Source organism: Pogoniulus pusillus, chromosome Z (assembly GCF_015220805.1).
Source record: "Pogoniulus pusillus isolate bPogPus1 chromosome Z, bPogPus1.pri, whole genome shotgun sequence".
Taxonomy (NCBI): domain Eukaryota; kingdom Metazoa; phylum Chordata; class Aves; order Piciformes; family Lybiidae; genus Pogoniulus; species Pogoniulus pusillus.
Window position 1 is genome coordinate 42,286,825 of NC_087309.1, and position 18,008 is coordinate 42,304,832.

Sequence of the window (18,008 nt, forward strand, 5' to 3'; positions counted from 1 at the left end):
GCCTGTCTGCATTGCAGCCAGAGGTGGGAAAACAGGACAAAGAAACCCAGGCAACCTCGTCTGGTTTAGTCTGGTTGCCTGAGAGGGGTTTCATGGGGACTGCACCCCTGTCGCATGGTAGGCGTATATGCCCCCCATTTTTGGAAGACAACAGCCTGTGGGTTCTTCCATTTTTGGGTCTAATTGGGTGATTGTGTGGCCAATGAGACTATTAGCCTCGGCCATTACCCTATAAATGGGGGTGAACAAGTGAATAAGCTGCTTGCCTACTGGTTTATTCCTTGCTGATCTGCCACTGGCCTGCCAGTCGCCTCAGCCACCTCAAGCCACCTCAGCCAGCAGCTGATTCCACTTTGCAGCCCATGTGGAATTTGCCACAGGACTTCTGTTGAATATTTTCCTGCCTATGTTTTGGGCCACGGTCATTAGGACTAGTGAGTATTCTCCATTCTTTGTTCAAGTTGCTAAAGGATTTTAATCAGCCTCACAAGCAGCGAATTAAGCCGCCAGACTCTCTATCAAAGACACTTTCTGAAACCTTTCAAAATTCCATGTAGACATTCTGTAAAATAGTTCTGCTAGCTGCATTAAAGGACTTGTGTGGAGAGTTGTAAATAAGTTTGGGGGAATTGTTTTGTGTATATTATTAAATTATTTAATAACTTTTAAATCAGCCTCATTGCATTTTACCCCAAACTCAGATTTCAGCTAGTCTCCTTTATAACACACACATACACACACACACACACACATGCTTTAGAAGTCACCCAGACTAGATTCAGCCTGCTCTGGAAATATGAACTAAGCTTATTTTTACAGCTAGCACAATATACAAGGAGATATTTGCAGTACATACAGCTATATACACAAATATACAAGATAAAAGGTAATACAGAAACACAACAGCCCTCCCAGAAACCTGAGTCCCCAGGAGGGGCTCTCAACCACCCCTACACCTTCCCCCTACCCATCTCAACCTTACCCCAGTCCCAAGGAAGAATGGAGGTTTGGCCATGGGGGTTAGGAAGCAAAGTGGATTAGAAAAGAAAATGGTGGGTGAGGTTAGAGATGCAGCTCAGCCAGCAGCCCAAGTGAGAGAAGTGGTTATCTATGTTTTTATTTCTTGTTCCTATGCGTCTCAGCAAGCCTACGAGTGAAGTAGACATCACCATTGTTTTCCTTGCACAGCCTGCAATCTAGTTCTTCTCACCAAAACATTCTAGCTTGCTTCAAACTAGCACACAGGTAAACCTTGAGATTTGGAAGAGCTTAGGTGGGATACACAGACAACGTGCAGTGTAAGATTCAAACTCTGTAACATCTTTTTTCTTATTTTAACTATTAGCTTTTCTCAAGGTCTATTATAGTAATTTCAGAGTATCTTGGAGCCTTGCAACCTGTTCAGCCCCATGATATGACTTCCTAAGGATTAGCATTAAAACAAGCCTATTGTCTTCTCTGAAGTGCTTCCATATATTTGTGATATTTAACATATAACATTATATAAAGATATTTTATGATCTGCATTCTTGTTAAAGGCATGCATACTTATGCTACAGTCTCTTTGGAGGAAAATTACTTTACAAGCAGAATCCTATTTCAGATGTGAATATTTCCAAATAGTTTTATTTTAAACCATGATCAGAAATTTCAGGCTACATTAAAGAGAGAACATTGTAAACAATTCCAATCTGGGGCAAGAGGAATAAAACCCAAGGTGTGAGCACAAAGAACTTGATGATTTTGTTTCACCCTTACCTTGTTAATTTAATATTAAAAATTGTTTCTACTAGTTTTAGACATGTCTGAAACTAAACTTCAGGAAGAACGTTTTTTACAAGGAAAAGATGAGTGCTTACAGAGGAAATGCTGGATAAGCACTCTTTGCTCCACTCAGACAGAAAGGACTGTGTAAGGGGAAGTTGGGGGCCACAAGAAAACACAAATCCTTGACACGCTTTTGGGATTTTCCCTGTCTCAGGTTTCTGTATCAGGAATAATCCCTTGGAGTGCTGCGAAAATTAGTTACTGATGGTGAAATTTCCTTGACTCCTTATTGGGGGGCAGGGGGAGATGGTGGCAGTGGTGAAGATGTTTCATGCTTCTGTCCCACTGACTGTAATAATTCAAATTAGAAATTTAAATCCTTGAAGTGCTTTTGACTAACTGATACTAAAATGTCCACAAAGGTATTAAGTTCAACTCAAGACTGGTTTGTAGGTACTGGGAAAGCACAGTCTCAGTGTCCATTTTCATGAGTAATATTCTGAATATTCTTACTTCTTTCAGCAGTCCCATGCTGTAACAAAGACCTTGCAGCTTCCTGATGAAGACCAATATGCTCTTTGTGCACCTTCTTGTTGTGGAGGCAGGAATTAATGTGTGGCTGAGTTGGGAATTTTTATACAAAAATAGCTATTTTATTTTCCCAAAAACCCACCCCCAAAACTATATATATAATGATTAATTTAGTTTAATTAGCAGATTCAGTCACATGAGAATTATCTACAGGGATACCATCAATAATCTGACTACTTTGGAAGTCAGAAGTTGGAAAAGGCTTTAGCTATTAATTAATAGCAGGTTTCTTACTAATAAAGTTGAGCCAAAATAACTCACGATCAGGCTGGCTTTCTGGTGAGGATTGTCTCTCTCGTTCTCCTGCAGAAGCTGTCAGAGAGTCGTTAAGAGGTATTCAGCTCTTACAAAGGTGTCAATGGGGAAGCAATCCTTTGAAGCTTTCTGTATTCACCTTAGGCGAGCGAGGGGGGGGAGTTGTATCTCAGGCAGACATGCACGTCCAGGCAGTAACCAAGTCCAAGGCGGGAACCCCCAAAGGCGGGAAGCCCCCCAGTTTATATCCTTGCTAGACAAAGGGCAGAGTTACCACACCTTAGGCACGAAAGCGCACAGCCAATCCCGGCTCTATCCCAGCACGTGCACTGCACAGGGCACTCCTCGTGCGGGCAGGACCCTTTTGCTCACCCCCTTCACACCTCCGGGGCAGGTGAGGGAGGGGGAACCAGGCGGCTTTCCCCTCCCATTGAAGTCATGGAGAGAGAGGAATTTAGGGGTACACAGGACTTCCAGGACAATCCCACCCTGATGGTAATGAGCATCTTTGTGTAGAAATTGAGTGGTAGGTGATCCCCCTTGCAATTTAGTAACCTATTAATATATATATATAGCTTAGCCTTTTCCAACATTAACAATATATAACAACACATTAATTGCCCCAACAATATTTAACAATACTTAACAAGGCTTAACAATAGCCCAAACAGTATTAAATGAAGCTACACAGTCAGTTTGAATAATTGCTCTGTTCCTGGTAGAGCAACAAAGTTCATGGCAGAGCCTTAGATGCTCTAAGTCCATGACTGGAGGTCACAGTCTGTGGGTCCTTATGTCATCATCCACTGGCCACCCCGGTGATATGACTCCATCTCTGTGTATCTGGTTCTCCCTTTCCCAGGTGCTGGTCAGGAACTGGTCCTTGACTGTCTTTAACCTGTAAGGAGACAAAACCTGCCTTGGCCTATAAAGGCCAGGCTTGACAATTAATAATTGGGGACGATCCACCATGCACTGATCCAGAGGCATTTTCCATTTGCATCTAGGGCTTCCCAGGCATATAAGCCTATGGGTTTACACTGTGCCATTGCCACTACCCCTATAGGTTGGCCTTTTGTACTGGGGCAGGTGGTCAGTGACCATGGGTGGCTCACCTAGGCAGTAGGTCTTTATTCTGGGGGCTTCTGTAGCTCTCCCCGTGATTGCTGACCCTTAAAAGCTGCCGAGCCACTATTAGAGTAATTCAGTGTTTTGTCTCCCGTGTGGGAGATGAGAAAGGGTTAACCTTTGTGTCTGGAGATGAGCTGAAGTTCCCAGCAGGGGGGCTGCTACTTCTGGGCATGCTGCCACTCCGGGAGCCACCGCTGGGTGTCCCACTGCTGGCCCTGGGCTTCTCGCGGCTGCTTCTGGGCTTCGCAGCTAATTTCTGAAGGCACCACACTAAATCTTTCCGCTGCCAATCTGCCAGCTGCTTTAAGACAGTTTTAGATACCCCTAAAGACAGGGCTTGTTGGTACCATCTGTTCAGCTCTCTGGATCTCCAGTCACTGTGTTGGTCTCTCCCTCTACCCTTCAGAGAGAGGGGAGCAGTCCTGCACTGACCGGAACTTTCTGCACAGAGTCTCAGATTTTTCTGGGGGAGAAGCACGAGACTGTCTCTCCCCGGTAGGCTGGGCGGACACTGCTTGCCCAGTAAGCTATCTGGGCAGTGAGGCTGTGCGTCCCCTCAGGTTCACGTGTCAGGAACACATCATCCCCCCAGTCTCCGGCTGCTTCTTCTGAGTCTAGAAGGACCTTGTCTCCACCGGCTTGAGACACTCTGTACACGTACTCAGCAATCGAGTCATCAGGATCTCTCGCATATTTGACTTGCAAGTCACTGAGCTGTGTGTCTGTAAATTGCTTTTTGATAACGGTGGTCCCTGTACCGCATTTTCTGCCCTTCGCGGACTGAGTCTTTATTACAGGCAGCATGTGCTTCTGCACCATGGCGCCCTCCTCACTGGAGCTCTCTTCCTCACTAGCTACGGGAGGGTCCGGTCAGGACCTGGGCTTTCTGCACGGCTTTGTGTTTTTCTGCCGCACAGAGGCAAATACAGCAGAAGAATTCTCTGAGTCACTAGCAGAGTCTTTTCTGTCTGATTTCAGAGAACTTCTTTCCCCCAAAGAGTCCCTCAGGACATTCTCTGCTTTTCTCCCCAGTTCCCACGTATCACTCAATTCATATGCAGAGAGGGAGGCTGATGATCTAGTGTCTGAGGACCTTACAAGCCTCTCTTTCATCTGGACAGTCAATGCCGTGGTAAGGCTTTTTGTCTGCGCCAGCGTATTTTCCCAGATATTTTGGCTCTTTGCTTTTTCCCCTAATAAATCCTTTTCCAAGGCCTGAATTCTTTTCTCATAATTTTTGAATTCAGCCAGAGCCTGGGTCACGAATGACCCAAAAACAACAGAGTAATACTCCATTGGAGACTCAGTAATCACAGGGTCTGAGCTCTCAGCTAATTTCTCCAGGATTTTCTCTGGATTTTTACAATTTTGCTGAGCTCAAATTAAATCAAGTCCTGTGATTAGGCATCCCTTTTCATGTAGAAATTGTACACTTGAACTACCCTGCTTTAGCTGCGCCATACTGTTGTGGAGGCAGGAATTAATGTGTGGCTGAGTTGGGAATTTTTATACAAAAATAGCTATTTTATTTTCCCAAAAACCCACCCCCAAAACTATATATATAATGATTAATTTAGTTTAATTAGCAGATTCAGTCACATGAGAATTATCTACAGGGATACCATCAATAATCTGACTACTTTGGAAGTCAGAAGTTGGAAAAGGCTTTAGCTATTAATTAATAGCAGGTTTCTTACTAATAAAGTTGAGCCAAAATAACTCACGATCAGGCTGGCTTTCTGGTGAGGATTGTCTCTCTCGTTCTCCTGCAGAAGCTGTCAGAGAGTCGTTAAGAGGTATTCAGCTCTTACAAAGGTGTCAATGGGGAAGCAATCCTTTGAAGCTTTCTGTATTCACCTTAGGCGAGCGAGGGGGGGGAGTTGTATCTCAGGCAGACATGCACATCCAGGCAGTAACCAAGTCCAAGGTGGGAACCCCAAAGGCGGGAAGCTCCCCAATTTATACCCTTGCTAGACAAAGGGCAGAGTTACCACACCTTAGGTGCGAAAGTGCACAGCCAATCCTGGCTTGATCCCACTTGGGGCACTCCTCATGCGGGCAGGACCCCTTTGCTCACCCCCTTTCACGCCTGACGGGCAGGCGAGGGAGGGGGAACCAGGCAGCTTTCCCCCTCCCATTCAAGCCACGGAGAGAGAGGAATTTAGGGGTACACAGGACTTCCAGGACACTTCTGCTTGGATCTGATGACACATCTTCCACTCTGAGTTTTTGGGCAGAACAAACCATGTATGCAATTCAGATACTTATGAAATTCTGTGGGTGACATCAAGGACTGTGACTTAAATCACCACCACACAGATGGGTTGAGAAAGGAAGCAGCCGACTGTAACCTTTTGAACCTTCTAAGAAAGTCAAGTATTGCCTTACAACCTTATGTTTCTGTTTCTCCCTTTGTTAGCTGTTTATATTCTTCTCTTTGGAAAAGCCAAGATGTTAGAGTCTTGAGGACTTTTTATACATGCTTCTGAGTTGCCCTAGTGCATAAATAAACTGTGTAGGTGCTTTGTGATCAGAATAATCTCACATGATCAGTCATACATTGTTCTCTTGTCAACAGTAGCCATCTAGGACCAGCCTTGTGTCCTGGACTGAATCCAGAGTCAACAAGCACCCTGATGGAAATGCTCCATAAACGCCCAGAATCTGGATACATTCTTAACTTACAGGATGCCAAGTTTTCTCTGGGAAATAAAAAATGCATTGTATTCCATCTGTTATTGGATGAAAGATTTAGACATGGAAATTTTCAAGCAGATTAATTTATGAAGAAAGTTTGAGTGCTATGTGCAGGTGTTTAAAAGAAACATTAAAAAATAATCCATTCTTTTCTAGAATGCAAATAGGGCTGAACCCCTGGTGACACATGTGAGAAAATATATTGAAGCTCATCAGACCATTATGAATTTCATAGAACCATAGAATTGGTTTGGTTGGAAACCATATTTAAGATCAGCAATCCAACCATTATTTTACTCTGCCAAGTTGTCATGGAAGGACAAACCAGGCCTAATTAGGCCTAAACATGTCCTGGCTTGACAGGATGTTTTTTTGCTCTCCCTCTCTCTGCTGATGGGAGAAGCCACTGTGAGAAAGAAGGACAAAAGGCCTAGCACCACCATGTCTCCTTCTCTCCTTGTAAACTTGTTTACAGGGTCCCTGCATGTGTTTATACACTTGTTTGTGTTCTGCCCTAAAAGGTAAAATCAAGCCTTGACTTCACCTAATGCTTGGCAAAGTGCCATTCTAATTGGCCAATCTGTGTCCAGAGGGCCATTAGTTTCAGGATATATTGATAAAAGAGATGAGCAGGTAAAGATAGTGTGCTGCTGCCACTGCTTTTGCCTTAATGTGCTCTCTGCCTCATTGCCTCGCTGCCATTGCACCCTGCCATGCTCTGCAGCATTATGTCTGCTAAGCTATAAGCTATCCCTGTTGCATGATAACAAACCCTGATACTTCGGGTTTGTCTACCTGAGTTTGCCAGAAATAGGCCTTAGGTGCCTTTACATGATAGGCTTGCTTAGCCAGTGTGACATCATGCTAAGACTGCACATCTGCAAGACATCCTGCCTAAATCTGCAAGCCTCCATGCCAAGTCTGGAACCAAGAAGTACCAGGATCAGATCAGAGATGGTCTGCTTCTCTCCCAACACCCCCGATGAGAGCCTGGGAAGACTTAGAAGCCTCTCAATGGCTGAAAGGATACCAAGAGAATTCCCTGCAAGTGTTTGGGTGCTGTCTGGGAACTGTAGTTAGTCCTGGGAATCTGGAGATATAATTTTGTGACTAAATACTCAAAGCCTCCTTAGCAAAACTCTGTAAGTTGTCTAACTGAATCCAAGCCTTCCGCATAAACAGAAAGGAGTTTCTCAAGTCCGTCTAGTGAGCAAGTGACATAATCAACTACAAGAACCTCTCTTCCACTTCAATTGAGTTTAATGTTTGTTGTATTGTTGCTAGTTATTTCTCAATTGCTCTAGACTCTGTTTATCTTTTGTATAATGTTTTCATGAGTGTGCAAAGAACATATTATTATTAAAAATTACTGGGTGGGTGGAAAGAGTCTTGAATATCAAAACTAATAAACAATATTAATTTTGACAAATAATCTTATGTCACATACATTAATACCCTCCATCACTCAAGTCTAGTACTATACCATGATCCTTAGCACTACATGGATGCATCTCTTAAACACCTCCAGAGATTCAAATGACCTCCCTGGGAAGACTATTCCAGTGTTTGATATTCTTTTCAGTGAAGTATTTTCTTCTCATATCCAATCTAAACCTTTCTTGCTGCAACTAAAGGCTGCTCCCTCTCATCACATCACTTGTTAAATAGAGAGAAGACACTGACACCCACCTCACTATAGCCTCCTTTCAAGTAGTTGCAAAAAGCAACATAATTTCCTCTCAGCCTCCTCATCTCCCTGAATTCCTTCAAGCGCTCCTCAGAAGACCTGTTCTCAAAACCCTTCACTGACATTGTTGCTTTTCTCTGGACGTATTCTAGCAACTCAATACCTTCTGTAGTGAGAGGCCCTAAGCTGAACACAGTATTCTAGATGTGACCTCGCCAATGCCAAGTATGGGATACAATCACCTCCCAACTCCTGCAGAGTCTTTCTACCCTCTAGCAGATCAACACTCTCTCGCAGCTTAATGCCATCTGCAGAGGGTGCACTCAATCCCCTCATCCAGATCATTGACAAAGATACTAAAAAAGACTGACCCCAGTACTGAGCCTTGGGGAACACCACTTGTGACGACACTGATTGGATTTATGTCGATTCATCACCACTCTTTGCACCTGGATGCCCAGCTGTTTTTTCATCCAGACAAATGTTCACCTGTCCAAGCTATGAGCAGCCAGTTCCTCCAAGAGGATGCTGTGGAATACAGAGTCAAATGCTTTGCCAAAGTGCAGATAAACAACCTCCATAGCCTTTCCCCCATCCACTGGGCACGTTACTCTGTTGTAGGAGCCTTGTCAAGTGTGATCTGTCCTTCACGAACCTATGTCAACTGAGCCCTGCACATGCTGCATAATGACACTCCAGGTGACCTGCATCCTTAGCTATTATGATGCCCTCACAGGACTCATAGGGCTCATAGGACTATAGAAATCTATGATTATAACACTACAATCTCTTCTCCCACTTCTTTGAAGGCGTGTAGGTCCTTGTCGCAAAGCACCAGGTCAAGATTTCCTTTTAATTTCAGGCACATTTGTGGGAACTAAATACAAATGTGTTTGACAGTTCAATAAACTGCTTTTTGATATGAGCTAGTCTGGAATCAACTTTTAGCTTAGATTAGTGGTCCCCTGGAAAATAATGAGCTAGTCTGGAATCAACTTAAAGCTTAGATTAGTGGTCCCCTGGAAAATAATGAAATACCTCATTAGGAGATGTGCAAGTACAAGTGCAAGCTGAAGCTTGCAAAATTGAGAGTTGTAAAAACACCTGCACCCTTTATAGCTGACCTATAAAAAGGTGATACTGCCATCACAGAAGTGAATATTTGACCCTTACCTTTTTTTCTGTTATATTGTGCATTGCATTTCTTGTGAACTTTCTGCTTCTATGATATTTCACCCTAGAGAGCGCCAGCATTTAACAGCACGGGTTCATATCTGGCAAAGGGATCTCTAACTACTCTCCAGTATTATCCCATTTACGGAAATTGCTGCTTCTCCATAAAATCAGTACTCAGAATGCTTCCTCTCAGAAAAACATTTCCATCCTCAAACTGCCCAAGGGAGGAATTAAAGAGAAAAGTATATACACCACAACAGGATATACTCCAGTGTTTTACTGCTATTTTAGCATGCAGGCCTTTATCTCCATTCCTGCCTTTCCACTCATCACTGTTCACCATCTTTCCTCTTGCAATAAAGCTTCAAGGCACTTCCACACATTCTCTGTAGTTAAGAAAGAATAGATGTTGGCGAACAGTTAGATTAATGGCTAGAATGGGGAATTTTCCTACTCGGGGTTATGCCCTTAACAAGCTGTGTTGTAACATCTGCATGTTATTACGCTGCAAAGTCTGTCATTCTACCCCCAAGAAACACCCCCCTACTCCCCCAGCTGCTTTGTAAATTTGATGGTTTTCTATATTTGGTTCAATTAAAATGTTCTGTTTGGAACGATTGTGTACAACACAAAGGGGCCAGGAGAGTGTCAGGAGAGTAGAAAAACCATCTGCAGGGTAGGGAGAAAAAGAAACAAGAATGTCAGCGCACTCTTTCCTCACTTCCTTCTTCCTCAACTGTCTGTAGGGAAAAACAAAACAAACAAACAAATAAAAAAACCCCAACCAACCAACAACAACAACCCAACCAAAAAACCAAAAACAACGCAAAATTGTGAGAGAGCAACCAGGACCATTATAATTGTGTCAGGATGTAGCCTGAGAAACTAGAGTGGATCGAGGCAGTCACTGCGTCACGAGTCACAGGAATTTGCATGCAGTGTGGGAGACTGCAAGTTGTGAGCCTCCTTGTCTGCTCCCTTCTCCTCTGTACATATAAATATCTACCTGCACCAGGCACAAGCGTGCACAAGGGCATCAATATTTCTCAGAGCAAGCATGGAAAGATGGCAATCTATGATTGACTGCTTTTACATGACTGTGGTACTGCCAACATTTGCTCCTTACAGAAAATTAGAAACATTGCTTTTCAGTCTCAAGTTTGAGGCCGAGCAGAGGAATCACTTTAGAAAGCCTCTTTCTGTCTGTAATAAGGGCTGGCAAGCATGGCATGCACCATGGTCTGGCAGGGAATCACATGGTACCAGGTGTCAGCCCGCAGGCTGACAGTGCACCAGTATATCAACCCATGAGACCGGAACAAGCAGCCTAAGTTATCTCATAATCTTGTGCAGACATTCAATGGCAAGAACATATTTGGCATGTGTTGCATTCATATAAAATGTAATAATAGTCAGCAATATGGTAGTACTGATTGTCCAGATATTTTTAGGCTAGATTGTCTTTGTTGTAAATACAAATCCAGGGCTGGAGACACTATTTAGAAGCAGGTTTAGAAGGACCTGAACAGGGTAGGAAGGGCAAATTTAGTGGATTTCAATGAGATGTTGAAAGCAAGCAAGAATAACATGTTAGGAGGATATTTCTGAAAGAGTAGTCTGTACAGTCTCATTATCAAGGACAAAAATTAAAACATGCATACCAGAAAATAATCTAAGTCTGCAGTTGTCTCCTGCATATTTTGGTTCCCTGGTGAAACTGTCTTTGATTAAGACATTTAGAACAAAATCAGCATGCCAACATGGAAGATGCTAGTGGAAATAACACCCTCAAAGCATGAATATCCGAAATGACCAGCCTCTGCTTCTGAGTCTGCCACTTCACATGTTTGGCAGCAAGATAATTCTAGCCCAGTGGCTCTGGGTTAATCTAGGAATAAGGAAAGTAAAGACTCTCAGTTCAGCCTGGCTGGACTCACCCTTGGCACCTGGCCTGTGAAAAACTCACAGGATATATTTAGTTGAAAGAGACCCTCAAGATCACCCTGTCCAACCTTCAGCCTGGCACTAAAGGGTCAACACTAAATTATGTCCCTGAGTGCCAGGCCCACATGTAGCTTAATCATAGAATCATAGAGTCATAGAATCGTAGACTCAACCAGGTTGGAAGAGACCTCCAAGATCACCCAGTCCAACCTAGCACCCAGCCTGTCCAATCAACTACACCATGGCACTAAGTGTCTCATTCAGTCTTTTCTTGGACACCCCCAGAGATGGTGACTCCACCACCTCCCTGGGCAGCCCATTCCAATATTTTATAACCCCCTCTGTGAATAAATGTTTCTCAATACACACCCTAATCCTCCCCAGAAGCAGCTTATAACCATTTCCTCTAGTCCTGTTGCTTGCCACCAAGCAGAAGAAGCTACTCACTCCAACTTCCCTTCAGGTAGTTGTAGAGAGCAATAAGGTCTCATCTCAGTCTCCTCTTCTCCAGACTGAACAACCTCAGCTCTCTCAGGTGCTCATCATAGGAAATATGCACCAGGCCCCCTTCATGAGCCTTGCTGTCACTCTTTGAACATGCTTCAGCACCTCAATGTCCTTCTTACAGTGGGGGGGGGGGGCAAGAACTGAACAAGAACTGAACTTTTTACTCAAGGTATGGCCTCACCAGTGCCAAGTACAAGAGGATGATCACCTTCCTGTTCCTGCCGGCCACAGTGTTTCTAATACAAGCCAGGATGCTGTTGGCTTTCTTGGCTGCCTCATATTTGGTTGACTATCAACCAATAGTCCCAGGCCCCTCTCCAAATTGCAATTCTCCAACCACATATCCCAAAGTCTGTAGCTTACCAAAGCATTATTGAGACATAGGCGCAGGACCTAGCACTTGGCCTTGTTGAACGTCATGCAGTTGGCCTTGGCCCATTGGCCTATCCTGTCTAGATAACAATTTCCCCACCCTCTGGCAGATCAACACAGCTGCCCAGCTTGGCGTCATCCAGATTTACTGAGGGTGCAATCAACTTACTGAGGGTACACCAAGCTCTTGAGCAATGCCATATAAGTCTTTAGGCTCTAACTACTCACAGGATTTAGTATGTGGCTTGTAGGATGAAAAGGAGTGTCTAACCTGCACAAGGTGGTCTTTCAGATTTCTCACAGCTTCATTTCCTCCACATCCAAAAACAACAACAAATCCACTACTAAGTCAAGTATGAGTGAGATGGTAAAATTATTCAGGCCCTGTCTCTTTCTCATAAGATTATTCATGCCAAAGGGTTATTAATTACCAACGTACCTGAGAATGTCCTCTTTGTTTATAGTGATGTCATATCAAGATAATAGTGAACTGAAAAAAAAACCTACTTGAAAAATTAATTGACTGAATGATGTTGATAATTAACAAACATGCACACACAAACTGATTTAGAGGTGTCACTTTTACTCTTTTCAGACAGCTTTTCAGTTTTCATGGGAACTTAGCCCAGGAAACTTCCTAAGGATTTGCCAGAATGGGGACATAATCTCCAAGATAGGTATTAATATTACATAATTGTGCTTCAGTTCACCAAATTCCTGATCTCAGAAAATGATTCCTCAACAAAATTTAGCCTAGAAATGTATGTTGAATTATGAAGACAGAGAGCTCAAATCCATATTCTTGCCTCTCAGGAGTTAATGATGGCCTGGTGGACTTGCTCAATCTCCACCTCTTCTAGCTTTCCAAATCTCATGCACAGACTGCTTTAATTCTCCCAATCTGTGCTTTCTTGAGCATTCTCCTACCCATCCTTAGGATTTCTTGCCTTCCTACAATGACTCATCCATACAGCTCATACACACAGCTCATACACGTGCAGAAGATGAAAAAGTGTTTCTGAAGACAAAAAGCAGCAAAAATAAAGACTTTGAACTATGGTTTTGTTTTGTCAGTTTTAATCTTTGGCTTGCTTTTGCATTTACTGACAAATACAACTGTACAGAATCATCCATAACATTACCCAGTCTCAGAGCCTTTCCCTTTCAACATGACTCTGTTTCTAGAAGCCATCCACCAGACTGAAATTACTTTAAATTTCTGAGTAGATATACAACTCCTCAGGGTTTGAGGGTAGAGTATCAGCTGACAAAGTCTGAGGGTTTATGCATTTTTAATATCATCTGAGGAACTAACACAAAGCCCAATTCAGAGACCCAGCAAACCACAGTGTAGTCCTGAAAGAGGGGTTCTGTGAGCACCATAGCAGAGCAAGCACCAGGCTGTTGAGAGCTGGGCCATATCAAGTATCTTCAAATACACACACTGTTACATCCTGCCCTGTCTCTAATGAGAGCATCAAAAAAAGATATTGAAACTTCCCAAGGGGCAGGTGGAGAAAAATCTGTTCAGTGGGGGTCCTTTAATCCTAACAGAGGCCTGGTCAGGTCTAAGACATGAACTGCTGCAACCCTTCTGAAAAGAATTTTCTGTTGAAATATTCCACTTTCTCTCCAGCATTTAAAGATCCATCTCCCATTTGAATCTCACTAAGTGTGAAACATTTGTTATGGGAACCTGTCTCTTTCCTAAAGGCAAGTATCCAATATGCATGGCTGCAGCAGGAAATCCAGGAGTGGGTCTTGAAAACAGAGTCTGCTGGGATCTGACAACCCACTGAGCTTTCAGCTGCCTGGTGGACAGTTTTATCATTTCACTGTACATGATTAACATTAACCTAATTTGCCACTGTTTTGCAGAACCTAATTAACTTCAGCAAAATGTGCACTGAGACTTAGAGATTTTTATGTTCATTTCAATATAAATTTGCTCGTATATTAATCTGGAGGCTGCCTAGGATTCATCTGTTTTAGGAGATAACTAAAACACTAGATTATGTTAGTTAGGGGAAAAAAAGGAAAAGAAAAAAAGAAGGTGATCTTATTTTATTTATCTCTTTTCACAGAGAATAAAATACAGAAGCAAACCAAATCTAGTGACATTTTCTGAAGTGCTGATTGTGAGGAGGCAGGTAGAGCAGGGAGAAGGAGAATTGAAACAAGGGAATGAAAGGCTCTGGAGAAGAAATGTGTTTAGCTCTGATTTGTAGGACTTACAGAACAGTTAGCAAAAGGAAAAATTATCTAAATTTCAAATGCAAGGCCAAATGAATTTCTGCTGCTATCCGAACAGCCTCAATGGAGCATTGCTGGGAAAGGCTGCATCCCAGTATTAAATACCAGGGAAACAGGGAGCTTGTTCTGAAATGAAAAAAATCCCAACTTTGCACTGTTAAACCTTGTTGTTCAGGAGCCATAAATCCAGTTGTTATAATGGATAAAAGTTAATGCTGCATGGGCAAATGCCCCTACAATGCTTGTATGTGTAATTCCATGGCTGTCCCCCTGCATTCTGAGTAACCAGGCTGGGCTCCCTGGGGAACAGAGCAAGGCATGCAGGCTGAGACTCACAGTGATGCCTGGGAACATCCCTCCCTGCACGGGCAGAAGCACTGGAGTGCCATCAGAAGCAATGGTGACCTGTACTGATGGCTTGGCAAGCCAGATGAAAAAGGCTGTGCTCTGATCACAACTGGAGAAAATGAGCCTGTCCTTCCAGCCAGCAGCCCTTCACAACACACGGAGACGCTGTGGTCCTGGGGGCAGCAGCTAGTGCTTCCCACAGGCCTTTGCCTCTGGCCTTAGCGTGCTCTGGCTTGCTAGCTCTCTTGCTGAAAGGTCACTGCAGATCCTAGAAAGGACATTGCCTCCATCTGTGCCTCTCTGAGTGCATTGTGAGCTGAAGTCTGAGAAATACATTTGACAACAAACTTTGCTGCATAGGGATACTCAGTTTGTCATTGTGCTGTGTGTGCAATTTAAAGGTGTCGTATTAAGTGACAACAAACCACAGAATATGACAAGCTGGAGAAAATGGCACCAACAAGTATATAATTATGATGCAGTTTTGAAGACAGCTACATGGAATTATTGAAAGAACTAGACTACTGCTTTTTGAGTGCATAAAAAAAGACCTGTACAAAGAAGACACAGCTGTTTAGGACTTTCTTGGCTTTAAAGAGAAAAAAAAAAACCATCTCCTCTGTGCTGAATTTCACAGGACTTTCCTGAAAGGTTGCTAAGAAAATAGTTGCAATGAATTGTAAAGTTAAAATCGTTGCATTGCCCACACGCCTGCCTCAGGCTCTGCAGTTTGTTTCATTTGTTCACGCCCTTGAATAAAGACTGCTGCTGGCAGAAAGTGCTATTATAAACCATGCTTCTCCCTGGTGCAATGACTTCTATAATAAGAAGTGATCCCTCAACATATGAGCAGAAAAAATGTACATAAGCTTTATCTATAAACTTTCAGAGTCCTTTTTTATGAAGTTTTTATTAAACTAGATAACAACAAAAGAAACCATCACCAGTGGAATAAGCAATCTCTTCATCTAGTGCCAAGGGAATTATTGCCAGGTCTTTTTATTGACAAAAGAATGACATTCTTTGTGGAAATCCAAACAAGGTTGCTTCTTATATGTAGGCTGGCAAATGGCAAATTAAAGAGTTCAAACTAAACCCTATTTGTGTAAGAGCAGAGCTCAGGAGGATTCTGCCTCTTCTTTTGCTTCCAGTTTCAGCTTTGTTATAATTCTTTCTTAGATATTCCAATTTAGATTCAATATGACTATGGCTTTTCCAAGTCATTCAAAGTAAACAGAACAGGACTTTACTTTCCCTCTTTTTTTTTTTTTTTTTTTTTTTTTGGGGGGGTATTTTTTTTTTGGGTGTTGGTTGGTTGTTTTTTTAATACTGCCAGAAGATTCACAAGCACTTTCTATTATCAAATGTCATCTTTGTGATTTAGGACCTTACTCTGATGTTCATGGAAAGCTTTACAAACACTTGCTAAAACTTAGATCTGACTTCAGTTTCTTAGCTAGTATAGGGGATATTCAGTTAGCTCCCAACAAAGTCCTGCATGCATTCAGCTGCTGGAATTTTAAAAAGCAACATTTTTCTGAGAATATAGAATCATAGAATCATAGAATCAACTAGGTTGGAAGAGACCTCCAAGATCATCCAGTCCAACCTAGCACCTATCAACTCAACTAGGCCATGGCACTAAGTGCCTCATCCAATCTTTTCTTCAACACCCCCAGAGACAGTGCCTCCACCACCTCCCTGGGCAGCCCATTCCAATGCCAATCACTCTCTCTGTGAAGAACTTCCTCCTAACATCCAGCCTGTGCCTCCCTCAGCACAACTTGAGACTGTGTCCTCTTGTTCTGTTGCTGGTTGCCTGGGAGAAGAGACCAACCCCCATCTGGCCACAGCCTCCCTTCAGGTAGTTGTAGACAACAATGAGGTCACCCCTCTTCTATCCCCAGCTCCCTCAGCCTCTCCTCATAGGGTTTGCGTTCCAGGCCTTTCAGCAGCTTTGTTGCCCTTCTCTGGACACATTCCAGTACCTCAACATCTCTCTTGAATTGAGGGGCCCAGAACTGGACACAGTACTCAGGGTGTGTCCTGACCAGTGTTGAGCACAGGGGAAGAATAACCTCCCTTGTCCTACTGGCCACACTGTTCCTGATGCAGGCCAGGATGCCTTTGGCTTTCTTGGTCACCTGGGCACCACATTGGCTTAAATCATATTCCTGGTGTATCTGTAATGCATCCACATACTCATATTTTATATTACAAGCAAGATGATACAAATACAGGAGAGTGCTTCAATCATGTTAATATGCCAAAACATGCATATTATTTTTTCACCTTCCATAACTGTGAACTGCAGACATGGGCCTTGATGTAGACATTAGCATTAGAATAGAAAACATTATTCAGGTATACGCTGATGCTGAAAAACTAGGAGAGTTTCACCTCACAGGTAACGAAAATACTGCAGGAATAGTGATGTGAATCCTAATCCTGCTGCAAAAATCAAAATTCCTATTGTCTTGTTAACGGGATGGGATCTGCTCTGGATCCAGTTTTTGTCCCTTTCCTTTTTCTGAATTACCACAGGAGTCCAAAGACCCTTAATATGAAAGACCAAAGTTTTTCTGTGTAGTTGGAGGAAATTCAAAAATGTGCAAAATCAGATGAAAATTCAAAGCAGACAAATGCTGAAAAATATTAGTGGATACTATTTAAGATCAGTTGCTGTTTTCCTGTGCAGTGCAGGTTTGCAGCCCAGAAAACAGGGTTATTTGAAAACCTACAATTTTATTCTGGCACATGCTGTTTCTTGCTAGGTTAATCAGTGCTATAAAGATGCAGGGAACATTGGAGGGTTATTTTAACCTACTGATGTATAAAAGAAGAACACAATCAATTATCATTGACATTGTAAATACTTTGTAGTTGGGATGATTCCCTTCAACTGTTTGTCAATGAGTGGCATTATTCAATCTGTGCAGTCCTTCAGAGATTAAGAATCATTAGCTAATAAGATATGCCTTAGTGCCTCTGCAACATCTGCAGTTTCCTGGTCACAGAAATGCATTTGTGACAGCAAGCACAGACAGGAAACAGGCAACCATTCCCTAACTGAAAACCTTATGAAAGCAGGGACCCTGTTAAAGCAGTCCAGGGGGGGAGGGAGCTGGCTCTGCACACTGTTTATTCTAATGCACAAAACCCCCAGAGCTGATTGAAGTAAAAGTCTACAGAGACAAGAGGCTTTAAAAGACAAACACATAAAACCTCAAACACAACCAACCCAAATACTTGTGGTCTTTCCAAGGAGCAGGCTCAAAAT